The 15,011-nt window shown below is 41.8% G+C and overlaps 1 long non-coding RNA gene across 3 annotated transcripts; it reads left to right on the top strand.

The window, feature by feature from the left end:
* Positions 1–1,467: 1,467 nt before the first annotated feature.
* LOC140002978 (uncharacterized) lies at positions 1,468–15,002 on the top strand. 3 transcript variants are annotated; one of them, XR_011810820.1, is made up of 5 exons: positions 1,468–1,792; positions 6,479–8,138; positions 8,659–8,770; positions 9,724–12,069; positions 14,988–15,002. It is a non-coding gene; the product is annotated as an uncharacterized lncRNA (long non-coding RNA). The 3 variants fall into 3 exon arrangements; XR_011810819.1 differs by having other exon boundaries at positions 14,985–14,999; XR_011810821.1 differs by having other exon boundaries at positions 9,747–12,069; positions 14,985–14,999.
* The last annotated feature ends 9 nt before the right edge of the window (positions 15,003–15,011 follow it).

Raw genomic sequence — 15,011 nt, forward strand, 5'->3', positions numbered from 1 at the left:
TTAATATTTCTGCAATTATAGAGAAGTTAGAAAACAAAGCTCTGGATGCTATAAAGGCTCAACAAGAAGAGATATCTAGTTTATCACAGGTAGTATTACAAAATCGGATGGCCCTAGACTTGTTACTGGCCGCTCAAGGGGGAGTCTGTACAGTAATAAATACAAGTTGTTGTATGTATGTAGATCAGAGTGGAAGGATCTCTACCGACCTGGAAGAAATATGGAAGCAGACAAGGGTCCTACATGAGATCAGTAAAGATGATCTTTCATGGAGTTTTAGTGAAATATGGAATAAGTTAACCTCCTGGTTGCCCAATTTCCAATGTTTGAAACAAGTGTTCATTGCTCTATAACATTAGTAGTGTTAGGAATATTTGTGTGCATGTTGTTTAGATGCCTGCTTTGTTTTGTTACTGTAAATAATGAAAGTATCTGATGCAAAAGAATTTGCATGGGAAAAGAAAAGGGGGGATTGATTAAGGAGGTATGGGGAAGGCATTGGGGAGGCAAGGACAATCCCCAGACAAGGACTGTATATCTCGAAACAAGACACTGGAACTCATGATAAGGAAGCGGCAGACGGACAGAGAAACAAACGTAAGGACTATAAATCTCAAAACTGGACATTGGAATTCATTATAAAGATACAACAAACGGAAGAATTGGCAACAACCAGCTCTCGCAATTAAGAAACGTGCCAATTCAGCAGATTCCTGACCAAAGGTGAAAAGTACACTGTGAGGAAGACTCGGGGTCTTCCTCCCAAAGACCCCTGCCCACGTCCCAAAGACCCCTGCCCACAATTCTTGGGAGGCTCTACGCAGGCGCAAGGTGCCAAAAGGCTAATTAGCATGAGAAGCGAGGGAAGGCGGGGATAGGTAATGCATATGTATAGGCGCTTGTAGAATATTGAGAGATTGATTGTATAAATTCAAGACTGCTTTCCGCTTTGGGTATGCACGATAGGTGGAGAGATCCCCCGTGCATCCAGCGCTGCAATAAAGAATATACCACTTAAAGGAATTTCGGCTTCGATCTTTGAATCAATACTTTATTATTATTTTTTTTTTTATAAAGGCGGGAGGAGTTGTGGAGATGTGGGTAGTGCTTAGGTCCAGCAGGAAACTTGTGCATGTCAGTGGGACGCTAGAGACTGAGGAGGGGATGAATTTTTAACGCAGCCTGTCCACAGAGATATCACACCATTTGGGGACAGCCCAGTGGCCTCCATTTGAGCAAAGTGCCTGGAACTTGCAGAAAAGCGAGAGGGGCACACCTCCAGCAAGCCGCGGGGCAACCGCCTTACGGCTTACAAAATTAAATCAATCAATCCAAAAGAATAAGTTACAGCTCGTGTCTCAAACTCTGCAGCCTGCGCGTCTTCAGGGCTGCTCCCAGCTACTTTCTGAGGGACCCTTTGCAACCTCAGTTCCTAAAGCCCTGTCAGGGAGCCCCAGCGGCCGCCCCGCGCATGCGTCACAGCCTCGCCCCTCCCCTCCCCGCACTGTGGCAACGGCTCCTGCGCATTCAGCGGGGGCGTGCGCAGTGTGCGCAGTGTGCGCAGTGTGCGTAGCGCGCTGCGTGCGCGGCGTTCCTAGGGCGCGGCCGGTGCCCCGCCTGGAGCTGTTTGTTTGTGCCGCTGCGGCGGCGCGGCGCGGCACGGGAGCGGAGCGGAGCGGAGCGGAGCCCGGCCGGGCTCGGCGCTGCTGCGGTCGCCATGTTGAGGCGCAGCAAGGCCGAGGTGGAGCGCTGTGTCGCCTCCGTGCAGGCCTCTGCGGCTTCTCGGAGAGAGGTGAGCGAGGCCTCGCCGCTTCCCTTGGCCGGCGGGGGGGGAGGCGGAGGGGGTCCCGGTGGGGTCCCGGTGGGGTCCCGGGTGGGGTGGGGGGCTAGGGGGGTGGCCGGCGTCGTGAGGGGAGGGTTGGGGCTGCCCCTGCCGCTGCCCCTGCCCCTGCCCCTGCCCCGCGGCGCCTCACGGACAGGAGGGGTTTTATAGCAGGGCTTTCCTCGGGGCCGGAGCGAGGGAGAGGTACTTTCCTTCACAAAGGAAGCACCGCGCCGCCTTCAAGTTTCAGTGTCCTTTCCGTGCGGCGCCGTGGAGGTTTCTGGCCGGCCGCTCGCTGAAGCGACAGCGCCGAGCGAGGGGGGCTGGGGGCGCACAGCTCCGCTCCCTGTCAGCCAGCGGGCCCGGGGGTGACAAACGCCACCCGTGCCCATTTTAGCTGGGAAACGCTCAGCCGCCTGATGCGATTCAGCGGGCCCTAATCCTGAAAGATCCCGGCCTGCCGCTCGGAGTTGCTTTGAAGCGGCGTGAATGTGCCCGAGCTAAGCGTGATCCGGTAGGGACTGCGTGCAGGGGCTGTGCCTTTGGTTGGTGCCTTTCCCAGCAGCAGCAGCAGCAGCAAAGCTGTCCTGTGACTTTGTGGGTTCGACTTGGGCACTGTTTGGGCTAGACAGCGTCAAGTGCATCGCCGCCAGGTGCACAGATACGTTCCCACAGTGTTGATACTCCCCGGTGGCCTCGACACAAAATATTTCCTCTCCTCTTCTTGTGCTCAAGGCCACCGGACGCGTTTAGTTTTGACTTTCGAGCGATGCTTACAGCTGACTGTGTAGCACAGTCCACCGAGGGAATAGTTACTGGTTTCCTTGTTGTGTTGATTTCGGAGGGAAGGGTCTGCCAAGGCTGCAAGCGTTTCTTTTGAGGTTGCTTTTCATCCCTGTCCGCAAGGCGTCAAGCGTGAGTCCGCTCTGGCGTGTCAGTGATACCTGAAAAGATGGACCGAAAACGCGGAGGCCTGTTTTCATTGAAATTCACTTAAAGTTTTACATAGATCACTTGGGGGTGGGGGAGGGGTGGGGAGTAGCAATTTGAGTGTATTTCGAATGCAGACCGTTGATTCATGTTTTGCGTCGTTGGGCCTAACTACCTCCAGTAGTTTGGAGTTCACAGACAAAACCTGCTTTTTGATCCGATGTTGGGAGCTCGGATTTTAAATACATATTTAAAAATAGCTTCTAGTTTGATATGAGAATTTGATATGAAGCCTGTCTGCAAAACCTGCTATGAGAAGCTTCCTCTAGAGCTGAAGAAAAGACTGAAGAAACTAGCTGAAACTTTGGGAAGGAAGTGAAGACTTTTCTGCTCTCCCTGTTCTTTATGGAAATGTTATACATCGTACTCGTGGGGAGGGACTTTGAGGCTGCAATGAGATAATAGATTATGATGCATGCCTTTCAATCAGACTGAGATATTTTGAAATTTTCCATTCTCTGTACGTGTACATGTATACTTATTTGTTGATAAATAGACCACACTTATAGACTAAATTAAATATCAGCTCACCTGAAAGGTTTCAGACCCTGATAATGCAGTAGAATTGGTACAAGTGTGCCACTGTGCACAGTAATCTCTGTGGAATTTTAGATGGAGAATATGCTTGTGAATACCGGCAAAGACACACTTTGCAAATGTGTCCAATGTTACGGACACAGAGTGTCATTTATATTAATGAAAGTATTGATGTGCAGATTAAGCATGAATATAAAACTTCAAGTGTCTAGGGCAAGAAACCAAACATACCTCACCTCATGGAAAAACAAAACAAAACAAACATGCCCAGATTTCAGGTCAAATAGTCTCATTAAGGAGCCTGGTTTCAGATGGTTTGAAAAGTATCTTATTTCTAGATACAGTCACTGTACAAATGACCTGCTTCTGATCGTTTGTGCTTACATGATGAATCTGTACATCGGACTTAGCATGAAATATCTGTATGAAGTCTATATTCCTACTGCAGGAAATGAGCATGCTCAGAACTACTTGAATTTTGCTATATTCCATTCAGAGTAACTCATTAACTTTTATATATGCTTTTGCATTGTATTCACTTTTTGTGCCTTGTTCTGCTGGACCATACATAACAGTGTTCCATTAAATATATATATATAGTTTTATTTTTATTTCATATTTTTATGCAGAAACTATATACAAGGTATTTTCAAAAGATAACATACTTTGCCTTAATTATTCAGGATGCAAGAGGAATTTTGTTACAAATGTGAACACCTGAGGTTTAAATTTAGCTTCTTTAACGTCTAGAACAGTAATGGAAATGCATATTTCAATTAACTGGCAATATTACTTTTACACTGTGAGTGTAAATATATGTGGTTTGATCCTGCTAGGATCTATTTCTTTAGTCATCCTCAAGAACTGAGTTCACAAGTCATCAGAATTCCTTATAACATACACCTGATTGTTTTATACTGTTGAGTTCTGTTCATGCACACCTGTTTTATTTTTCCCTTTTCTATTGAAAATGCAGTTGCTCAGGAATTCCTGATGGTACTGTGTTACCAACTACACGTGTTTGTTTTTTCCTTTTTATACTAGTGACTTACACAGATTTTATGTAATTACATCATAGCAAGCAAAATTTCCTTTCCTGTTTATGGAAAACTGGTTGCTTCAAAACATCTTTCCAGTGTCATCAATAAAGGCTATGTTATTAAGACTTGTATCAGCTCTCTTCAATGAGTGTTTGAGATGGATGGAAAAGCAGCAAGGCAGCCTTTCTTCCCTATGCTTCTACCTGTGCCTATGTAAATACTTCCTTATCCTGATTTAAAGGAGACACACACCTAACCTATGTATGCACTTTAGTTATTAGGTTTAAGACAGAAACTGCAGTTTGCTTCGTAATGAACAACTTGGTTCTTCTGGCTGTTTTCTGAATCGGCACAGTCAGGAGGTTTTCCTAAAGAAAATACCTTGTCTGAGTTTAAAATGCGTACCTTCCTACCACATCTTTCTCTCTTGTTTTCAATGTAATGCGGCTTTCACCTCAAGCCTATAGTTTAGTGCTAGGTAAGGTCTTTTTGATTGTTATTATTTGTTATTATTGTATGTAGTTATTCAGTGCAGTAACAGTTCAGTAGCTGAATGCAGTCCTTACTGTGTTCATGACGAGAAGCCCTCTTCCCCCCCAAAAAAAAGTTTATATAACTAGCCTGATAACACCGTTGGGATTTCGGACTGTGCCGTGGGTTCGGGAGACCACTCTCAGCAATACTTCCTTTAAATTGTAATTCAGTTCTTCTAGTTTTTTCATGCTCCGCTGACCGTATGCGCAGCCCTACTGTGGGTGGAAACAGCCCCTGACCCCAAGGGGTATGGCCTGCCTTGTGTGGTTATATCCCAGAACGTGGCAGCCTCGTTTGCACCTCCTCCAGGCTCCGCAGTAACCCTGTGGCCCGAACTCCGTGGTTTTTGCTGTGTTTCCACGCTCTAAACTGAGAGTAGGTGGGATTTCTTAGGTGGGAAGAAAACATTTTACCTATCTTGAAACAGTTGTGAGTGATATGTACTAGACCAGGACTAAGTACCATCTTTTTTGTTTACTCTGTCAGATTTTAGGGGTTCTTTTTGCAACATTGTTACATTGGGGGAAAAAAACAGGCTGTACTTTAAATGTAGCAGACTCTCTTCTTCTACTTCTTCTACACTCTTCAGTAAGAAGTGGTTGTGAAATGTCACAAGTATTAAGGCTTGTTGCTTGCTTCACCAGTAACCTCAATTTCACGTTTGTAGCCTTGGCCAGTTACAGGAAAAGCATTGTTTTCCAAATCCCACATCTTTCAAAAACAAAACTTTGGTTATGAGGAGCGGACTGGAGCTGATAACTAGTTATCAAATTCAGTCTCTCAAAAAGTATCCCCATAATTTCTGAAGGCATAGGAGATCGGTATCTGCTCACGTATACCTTCCCTTCGTTCCTAAAAGTCTTCCAAATATTCAGTAGGAGGTATAATGACTTAAAACAGGTAAAATAAACTGAATTCCTTACATGCTACAAGAATGCTTTTGCATAATGCTACATCCCTCAAGGCAGGGCACAATCGTTTCCAAATTCAGAAATGGATAGCAATATACAAATGGCTTGTCATCAGAGTGAAAAACTCTCCAGTCTTGACTGGGTATTAAGTGAATCTGAAGTATGACTCTCGTTGTTCTTTTCTTTAAACTTTCTGCACAAAAGCAGGAAAGTTCTGATCAGTGGTACCATGACTTTTTCTGGGTGGTCAGTTTTGTGCCTGCAGGGACTAAGTGAGAATAGAGATAATCGTGGTTGCCAGTTGTAAGGGCCGAGTGAAGCAGGAAGCAGAAAGTGGGAATGACCCGCTTAGAGTAGTTGCCATGTGGAACAAAGATAAAATGCTGTGTTCAGGATAAACGAGGAACATTCCAGTAATGCTTTGTTACCACGAGCAAATCTGCTGAAGGTGGAAAGCCTTATATCCAAGTAACTATAGTACTTGTGATAACTAAGAATGAGGTTTTACCTGTGTTTTTTGAACAAAAACTCTTATTTTGGAAAGAATGTAACTGTGCTATTGGTCGATGTTCTTGAACATCACGATGTTCGTGATGATCTTGTTCTTTGGGACTTGAAAGTAAACGCTGTGCTTTTTTTTGAAGGGAGGTGATGTAACTAACCATGGTGGAACAGGTGGACGGTCAATTTATGGAGATGCATTTGAAGAAGAGAGCTTTGAAGTGAAGCACACGGGTCCTGGATTGCTGTCGATGGCAAATAGGGGTCGGGCTACGAATAACTCTCAGTTCTTCACAACACTCAAAACAGTAGAAGCCTTGGACTTTAAACACGTGGTGTTTGGTTTTGTGACAGATGGAACGGATGTTGTGAAAAAGCTCGAATCCTTTGGTTCTCCCAACGGGTTAGTAAGTGGAAGAGTTGTCATTACAGACTGTGGGCAAATAGAGAATTCTGGCTTTTGAGTATACAGATGTTCTAGCAGTATAAATCAGTATTTAGATGTTATTGCTTAATTATTTCCACTTCCTTAAAAAGGACACTTCTGATGTATAAATGTAAAATTGCAGCTTATGGTTGTTTTTTATGTGTTCTAATTGATTTTTTTTGCATGTTAAATAAGTTCAGACACTGGCATATTTTGGGTGTATTTGTGTTATGACATATTTGTATGGAATGTCAAATTTTACAAATTAAATCTTAGTCTTGTCAAAATAACTATTGTCTTCACTTTGGCTTGCTGAAGAGCAATTTGCATCGCGTTGTGTACTTATTTTGAACATGCTAATTGATGTTGATGGTCAGTAGGCGGAAGGCCTTTGAAATGTCATTCTTCCTCTGATGAGCAGTGAGGAAGCTGAGGCAGCTGGGCAGGTGCTGGTCAGGTGGATGCTGTTTTGTGCTGTCTGCAGGCTCTTGGGCACTTGAGTACTTTGAAAGGTAAAGAGCAGTTCTTATGTGCAGTCTGCCACAGGATTTAGTTCATACTTGCTCGGGAGATTACCTTCCAGACCCACGTTGTTTTTGTACATGGTATGTTAAAGTGGCTGGTAACTTTTCGTGACAACCATCTCCTGGAGTGTTATCTGGGAAGCTGTGGTGCAGAGGGGGAACGTGCATGGGTAAGTTCTTTTTAACTTCTCTCTTACAGCTCGGCGCCAGGACTATCAGTATTTTTTTCAGAACAGCCGACTTGCTGTTCATATATGCAGTTAGAGATGACTATAGACATCACATGTTTCTGTCACGCGCTATATCTTCATATCATGCTTTACTTCTGAGGCTAGCGAGAGCAACCCTTCCCTCAGCCTCTCCAGGGAACGCTGCTTACACAAGCATTACCCTGCACGCCCCTAGCGCACAGATTCGACCCGTGCCTGCGTTACACGGAGCTGTAACCCAACAGCGAGCCTCTCCCCTGCTCGTCCCCGTTTCAGCTCCACAGCACGGGACGAGGCCCCGCCGTTGTTCCCGTTAACCCCCTCCGCCCGCCCCGGTCCCTCAGCGCAGCGGCCGCCTCGATTTCACGTTGGTAGCCTTGGCCAGTTACTGGAAAAGCATTGTTTTCCAAATCCCACATCTTTCAGAAACAAAACTTTGGGTATGAGGAGCGGACTGGAGCTGATAACTAGTTATCAAATTCAGTCTCTCAAAAAGTATCAGAAGGGTCTTCCTATGCAATTACTTTGAAAGTGTTGTACATCTAAAATGTGCTTGTTGTGTGTTTTCCGTTCAGAAATCGTTGAAAGGATTCCAGTTCGCTAAGCTGTATTTTGAAGTAAAGGAGTATGAACTTGCTAAAAGGTAATACGCGTTGCTGTATTCTGCTATTCTGTTCTCTAAAGTACTTTAGAAAAGCTAAGTGAATATGAAGTAGACTGGAGAAATCAAGATCACTATCATGCTGCTTTACAGTAGCAGTAGATGTGGGTATCAAGTGCTGTTTAAATCTTTATAAAACAGCAACTTAGATAATTAGTTGCGTGATACTGAAAAACTTGCTGTTTGAAATGGCTTTTATTCCATTGTATTATGAAGTAATTACAGTTACAGTTTCTTTCTCTTTTTTTTTTTTTTTTTTTTTTTTTTTTTTTTTTAGTAAATACCAATACTTGGTGGCAAATAAGTAGCGTCTGTACATGTAAAAATAATGTTGTTCTGTACTTTAAGGTCCAGACCAGGTATCTGGAACCAACCATGACTGCATTTCCTGTATCACATGTTAAATTCCTGCCCCGCTTCCGTGGACACTGGGGGGGGGCGGGGGAGGACAGAGGGACTCGTATTATTGAGGAATATTGATCCTTTTTTTCCTGCTCCATAGGTATATATCTACATACCTCAGTGTGCAAAAGAGAGATCGGAGAGCACACAGATTTCTTGGACAAATTTATGAAGCTGAGGACAACATAGAAAAAGCTTTTGGATGTTACAGGGTAAGTACTCCACCGACCTCCGATGTCCTGCTTTAATCCATTGTAAAGGGACTTTTAAAATCATTCTGTTCTGGACTTTTCTTAAATGCATAGAAGAAAACATGTTTGTGGAAAAAGTGTAATATGTATGCTTTCTGTTGCCAAAGGTGTATATGACGTACTGCAGAGGGGATTCTTCATTTGATGTGTTTTGCTTCATCAGTATTTTTTTTTAAGATGATTCTTTTGTGACCTAGACTGGGTCTTTGTGCTAGCTGCTACTAAATTCTTTCCATATCTTACATTGCCCTTTGGATTAGGGAATTTGACAGCAGTGACAGATTCTTAGCAAGGGCTCAGGTGACAGCAGTAATCTAGTTGCTACTGGAAGACTAGACCTAGGGTGTTTTCTAGTTGTTTGTATTTATTGCTTTTTTGGGGGGTTTTGTTTGGGGGGGTGTGAGATGGGGCAGGGCGAACATAATTGACATTTATTTGTATGATTGCCCAATGAAAAATTCACCATCAGAATGCCTTTGTTCAGGTTTTGGGGAGGGAGAGGATGTGCTCAAAAGTTTTGCTGCCAATACATCCCAGCTTGTCGTAGGGTGTGACTTAATTATATATTTCTTCAAAAATGTCTATATGGAGTTAGACTAAAGGTACGTAAGAGTCCAGCTGCCTGCGTATAGCTGGTGGTGGGGGCAGAGTAGCTGGCTTCTGCGTTTTTTCCCTTGGAAATTCTTTCTTTTCTGAATTTTTGCTCTTTTGAGTTGCAGCAGATGTATCTGGGTGCTGTAGACTAGTGATGCATTTAGCAACTGAGGTCTTTCTTAACTCATTCAAAAAGTATTTACTAATAGATCTGTCTAATTTGAATACCTGTGTCTTTTCAATGACTGTTATAATTTTCTTTCCCATTCTGTGTGGATTGCAAGATCAGGTTACCTTTTTTTTCCTGCCTTTTTTTCCAGTGTGCGTGCATGGGGAAAACTAGCGTTCTGTGGAGTTGAACCCAATGCAGAAAGATCTAGTACTGAAGATAGCGGAGTTACTGTGCAATAATGCCGTCACTGATGAAAGAGCAAAATACTGGGTTGAAAAATCTGCTAAGTTGTTTCCTGGAAGCCCTGCTGTTTACAAGTTGAAGGTAAATGCCAATTTCCAACCTCTGTTCTGTGACGTTCAGAAGCTTCTAGCGTCTGACTGGAGGAGCACTTTTCCCGTGTCATCTTCTGTAAAACTTCCTGGCTAAATTATTTTAGAATCTTGAGTATTAAATCTAATGGAATTAATATTCTTTAGATGTAATTCTTCTAGAATTTATTCTATTTTTCTAGATTTCCTATTCTTCTATTTAAAGAAATGTTAATTTCTCTGCCATTTGACACTTCGGTCTAGCTTTCAAGAAAACTGCAACTGCAGGCTTTCGTACACTTGTCAAGGTTTCAGGGTTGACAGTCTTCAAAAATGCAGGAAAATCATGTTAGTAGTCACATCCAAGAAGTTAAGACTAGGTAGGCAGTTCTCTATTTATTGTGTGACTGGCAGGAAGGTATCAGGCCTGAGAACTCAGACTTCCTTGCCCTCTATGCTGCTTGTTTGTTTTCTAAATTTGGATTAAATAGAGCAGAAAGTAAGGAATGCTCTAACTCTCGATTGCTGCGTAAAAGCCTTCAGTCGCACAGTCTGACTTTTGCACAGGTATTAGTTTTGTGTAACACAGCAGCAATGACACTTAGTCTTAAGATGTTTGTTTTAGACAGGCTATTCTGTGGCAGGGTATGCTGCCTTTGAACCAAATGGTTTCACAAGCTGAACATGCCATCCATAAGAGACAAATTCTGATTTTTTTTCCCTATTTTAAATGTTTGAGTGTTTCATTAAGCTTCGTCATAACTGGAAGCTTTTCAGCTTTAATAGTTTAAGTAATGTAGTTTGTGTGGTGGAGGCAAGAGTTGTCTGTTAATGTAGTTGTTGAAAAGGCCCACATGCAAGATGAAATATTAATGCGTTGCCTTCATGTTCAATAGGAGCAGTTGCTGGATTGTAAAGCACCATCGCTAGCGGAACTTCATAAATATGATGTTGGTAAGAGGCGTTACTCTCTGAAACTCAGCATAAACATGACTGTCTGTACCAGAGGTTCTTCTAGAAATACTTCGTATTGCAGTAAGAGACAGATAGCAACACTGAACAGCTAGTATGGCCCTAATCACTCCAAAAGAGGAGTGAATATGTAAGGAGTTTCAATTTATGCTGTAACATGTTGCTGAGAAGCAGTATTGTTATGCTTGGTTCTTAAGAATCTGTCACATACTTCCCTACTTCTATCCTTTCTGTGTTCTCTAGTCTGTTCTGATCCATTTTCATTTGCTGCTGCCTGTTTAGCTCTTTGTGTTTGGACATCGGTAAGCGTCAATGGGAAGGCAGGTCTGTCTTCCTATGTGACCTATGAATATAGGCTCCGAATATGTTTCTAACCACCTAAGAATGAATTCAGCTCTGTAATAATGGCAGTGTCGGACTAATACTGGTTTGGAACAATGGGCAGTAATGTTTGTGTTATCGTCATTTGTGCCAAAGATGTACACTTGGGTCTTCAAGACAGAACAAGGGAGGACCAGGAATGACAAAAAGGAATTTGCATTGGGGCTATATGGGTGCTCACGCTCATTGCTAATGTAGTCGGTTAGGTAGGACTAAATATTCGAGCAAGAGGCGTATCTATTAGTATTTTTAGAGTCGAGTGTGAGGCAGCCTTTATCAGAAATGAAAGTGCTCAGGTTCCCTAAATGGTGGACTGGCTTCTCTTTATTCTAAACTAAATTCTTAACAGAGAAACTGTGACTATTGTACATCAACTCTCATTGTATACAACTAAATGCCTCTTAATTTACTCAGTAGCAATTTGTTAAATTGCAGTTCTGAAGTGTTTCACTCAACGGGAAATAGGAGAGGTCTGGGTCTATTCAGCAGTTAATCACTTTCCTGAAGCCATAACAAAAAGGAAACTTTGGCTACCTCATGTTTCAGTCCGTGCATAGATTGATTCAAACAAGTCATGGAACAAAACTTTGAGCATTTCTCCGTAATTCTTTAGGAGATTACTTTTTCATTTCAATATGTCTTGCTTTATGCTGGTCGCTGTAAACGCTTAAAATACACTTTCGCTGGTTTGGATAAGCAGTCTTTATTTATTTAAGACTATATTTTTAATGTAAAGTGTGTTCTTTTTCTCCACAGATAACACCTTACCATCCCATTTGGGTAAAAGTCAGAGTAATAGCGAACTGCAAGTCGCCTGTCAGAATCTCCAGGTAGGAACTGTAATGGCCTCAGACATTTTGTAATGATCAGTAATGTTACAAAGATTCTCACTTTTGACAGAGAATTCAGAAATTACTAACTATATGACTGTCATCATCCACCTCTTCCCCTAAATTAGTTCACTGACTTGGTAATGACATGGGTAGTGGTTAGATCAGATATTTGCTCTGCTGAAGGGAGTTTGAACACAGTGCTATTATTCCAAGAGTTGTGTCTTGTGATGCGGTGTTGGCATGGAGAGAAACACCTACAAGCACTGCTTTTCCTGACAGCACCTGAAACTATGCTCTTCACTCTGGGCATTCAAGAGCACTTGCCCTCTTGACTTGATCTTCTGTGAAGACCATCCCTTCTGCCTTTACTTTTCTGCTGCTGGTGACTCCCAATAGTTTATCCACCAGCAGGCTTGGGCCACTAACTAAAGAGCTCCCAAACCTGCGTTGGTTTTATTCTGTAACAGCTTCTGTGCTTCTGCTAGATTTCCTGCTGGGACTGTCTTTTGCACCATCCAAGATCAAAAGAATTGTGCGTATCTTTTTTCTCACCACTTTCCTAGAGGTGCTTTCCACTAACTGAAGAAACAATACAGCAATCTAGTGTTTAGGGCACTGGACTCTTTTGTCTTACAGATAATAGCATTATCCAAAACTTCTGGAAACAAAATCCTACTTTTAATTGTCTATGCTGTTACTTGAACAGCCATGCAGAGCTGAATTCTGCATTTTGGAAGGCCAAGCAGTCCTGCCGCAAATCCAATTGAATGTAGATGGCCATTAGGATACTTCTAATTAGTCAGCTATTGTGTAACACTATAATTAAAAACAAAACCTAAGCATATCTGCAGAGGAAAGAATTCTAGTTCACTATAAATCGGTAATTTCATGTGTTTCGAAGGCGTTTCAACATTTTTTTTCCTTGGTATAGAGGGAGCGTTCAGCACAGGAGAAATATGCACTGGAACTTGAGAGACGAGAACGTGCTCTAGTTGAGCGAGAAGAATTGCTTCACAGATGTGAAGCAGCTTTCGCTGCAATAAAAGATGCTGATGAAGACGTTTAGGCAGTACTTGGAACTATGAAAAAAGTACAATAACTTACTTAGTGATTCTTATTGCTCCCCATACATTTTAACTTGCTTGTAGTTTTCTTAAGCCATCATATGTTTGCTGGATATAATGCTTATTTCTTTAAAGTGTTTGAAACCCCCAAATGAAAGATTTAGCATAAAAAGTGCCAAACTGTTGTTAGTGAGTTTGGTGTGGTTTCCAGTTCAGAATGGTGCAATGAATTGTGGGATGTGTAGGTACAGATTACTGTTGAAATTTGGGAAAACTAGATTAAAATGAAGCAGTTAACCACTGGGTTAGAGAGGTCAGTAAGACTGGTGCTTCCAGTATTTGCAGGTCTTCGGAACAGACTAGACAAACATTTGGCAGGAATGAAGTGATGCACTTTATTATGATACAGATGGTACCCGATTTGATAATGGAATTGGATGGTTTAGACATCCTGGCACCACCTACAACAGCCCTGTGGTCTGTGAAATTATTGCCAAATCCCTGAAGAACTGTGAAATTATTGTCAAAACCCCAAATATGCAAGCCTTATAAAGCATTGTGTAATGTGGTTTGGAGAAATTGAGAATATTAATTCTTTTTTTTTTCCTCTCAAAACCTTTCACTTATAATTCTGCTGTCCCTGACTGTTTTGAAAGTTTAGGGTCAATTTCAAGCCACCTTGCTCCTGTTCCATCCCAAGCTGGGCAAGCTTTTCCTAGGCTTGGTTAACTCTAAAGGTTTGGCCTTTTCAATGGAAGTAATTGAGCACTCCGTTTGGAGCCTATCTGTAGCATTTTCTTTGTTGATGAGATCATTTCTATATTTACCGCTTAAGTCCTTTTTGCAGCATGATAACAGTCTGAGAGTGAGGCTTAAGAAAATGTAGTGGATGGTTGAATTCCTAGTGCAGAAGACAACACTTCTGAACAAAAAGCTATTTTCACATAGAAGATTCTCACGGTTTCTGAGAAATGGAATGTTACTTTCTGAAAACATTTGTTTTATACTCGGCTTCAAAGCCTCAGTGTTGTTTTTTTTTTTTCCAGAATCTGCTGGAAAATATTTAATTATATTTCAAATTTCCAATGAAGGGGAAAAAAGACATATTCCTTGGTTTCTTTTTCAAGGCACGCAGGTTTTTGACTGTTACAAGTAATTGTCGCTTCAATTTTCCTTTGTTGCAGTTTCTTTTGTCTGTTTTTGCTTATATTTTAATGGTATGTACTGGTATTAAATTATATTGTGGACTAATAATAATAACAAATATTAAAAGATTACTATCTTGAGTTTCACAATTATTTTTTTCCAATTCGATGAAATGTAGCACGTATTGGATACATTGCTGGACATTGCAGGACAGGTGTTTAAGTACAGGTGAACTAAAGCGTCTTAACTATCAGCAGTGAATAGTTAGAATATTTGAAAGATTCAAAAAAAGGGAGAATTGGGCATATTTGTGGTTAAAATGGATGTTAAAAAAAAAAGAGCTAAGTGTAAACAAAAGCTTTGACATTTGTTTTCATTCACAATTCTTTCCCACACCTGACTTAACTGAGGAATGTACAAGAGGATCAATGAGAAGATCTAGGTATTTTCTGAAAAAAAAAAAAAACAAGATCCATAGGCTGTACACCATGGCTCCCATTTTCTTTATATTTCTTCTTAATATGCGGTGTGGATGTTGCTTTCTTCACTACTGGTGGTATGTGCAGATTGGACCATGAAGAATTACAAATTTGATCTTTGAAAGTTTGTCCTGTTTTTTAACACTGAAATGGAACTTAGTTGAGAATTATTTCTAAAAAGACTCTCTTGTTAATCACGTTTTAAAATTTGATATTTCTCTAGCAGCATGAGACAAAAATGAGCCAACTG

This window comes from Anas platyrhynchos, chromosome 7 (assembly GCF_047663525.1).
Source record: "Anas platyrhynchos isolate ZD024472 breed Pekin duck chromosome 7, IASCAAS_PekinDuck_T2T, whole genome shotgun sequence".
Taxonomy (NCBI): Eukaryota; Metazoa; Chordata; class Aves; order Anseriformes; family Anatidae; genus Anas; species Anas platyrhynchos.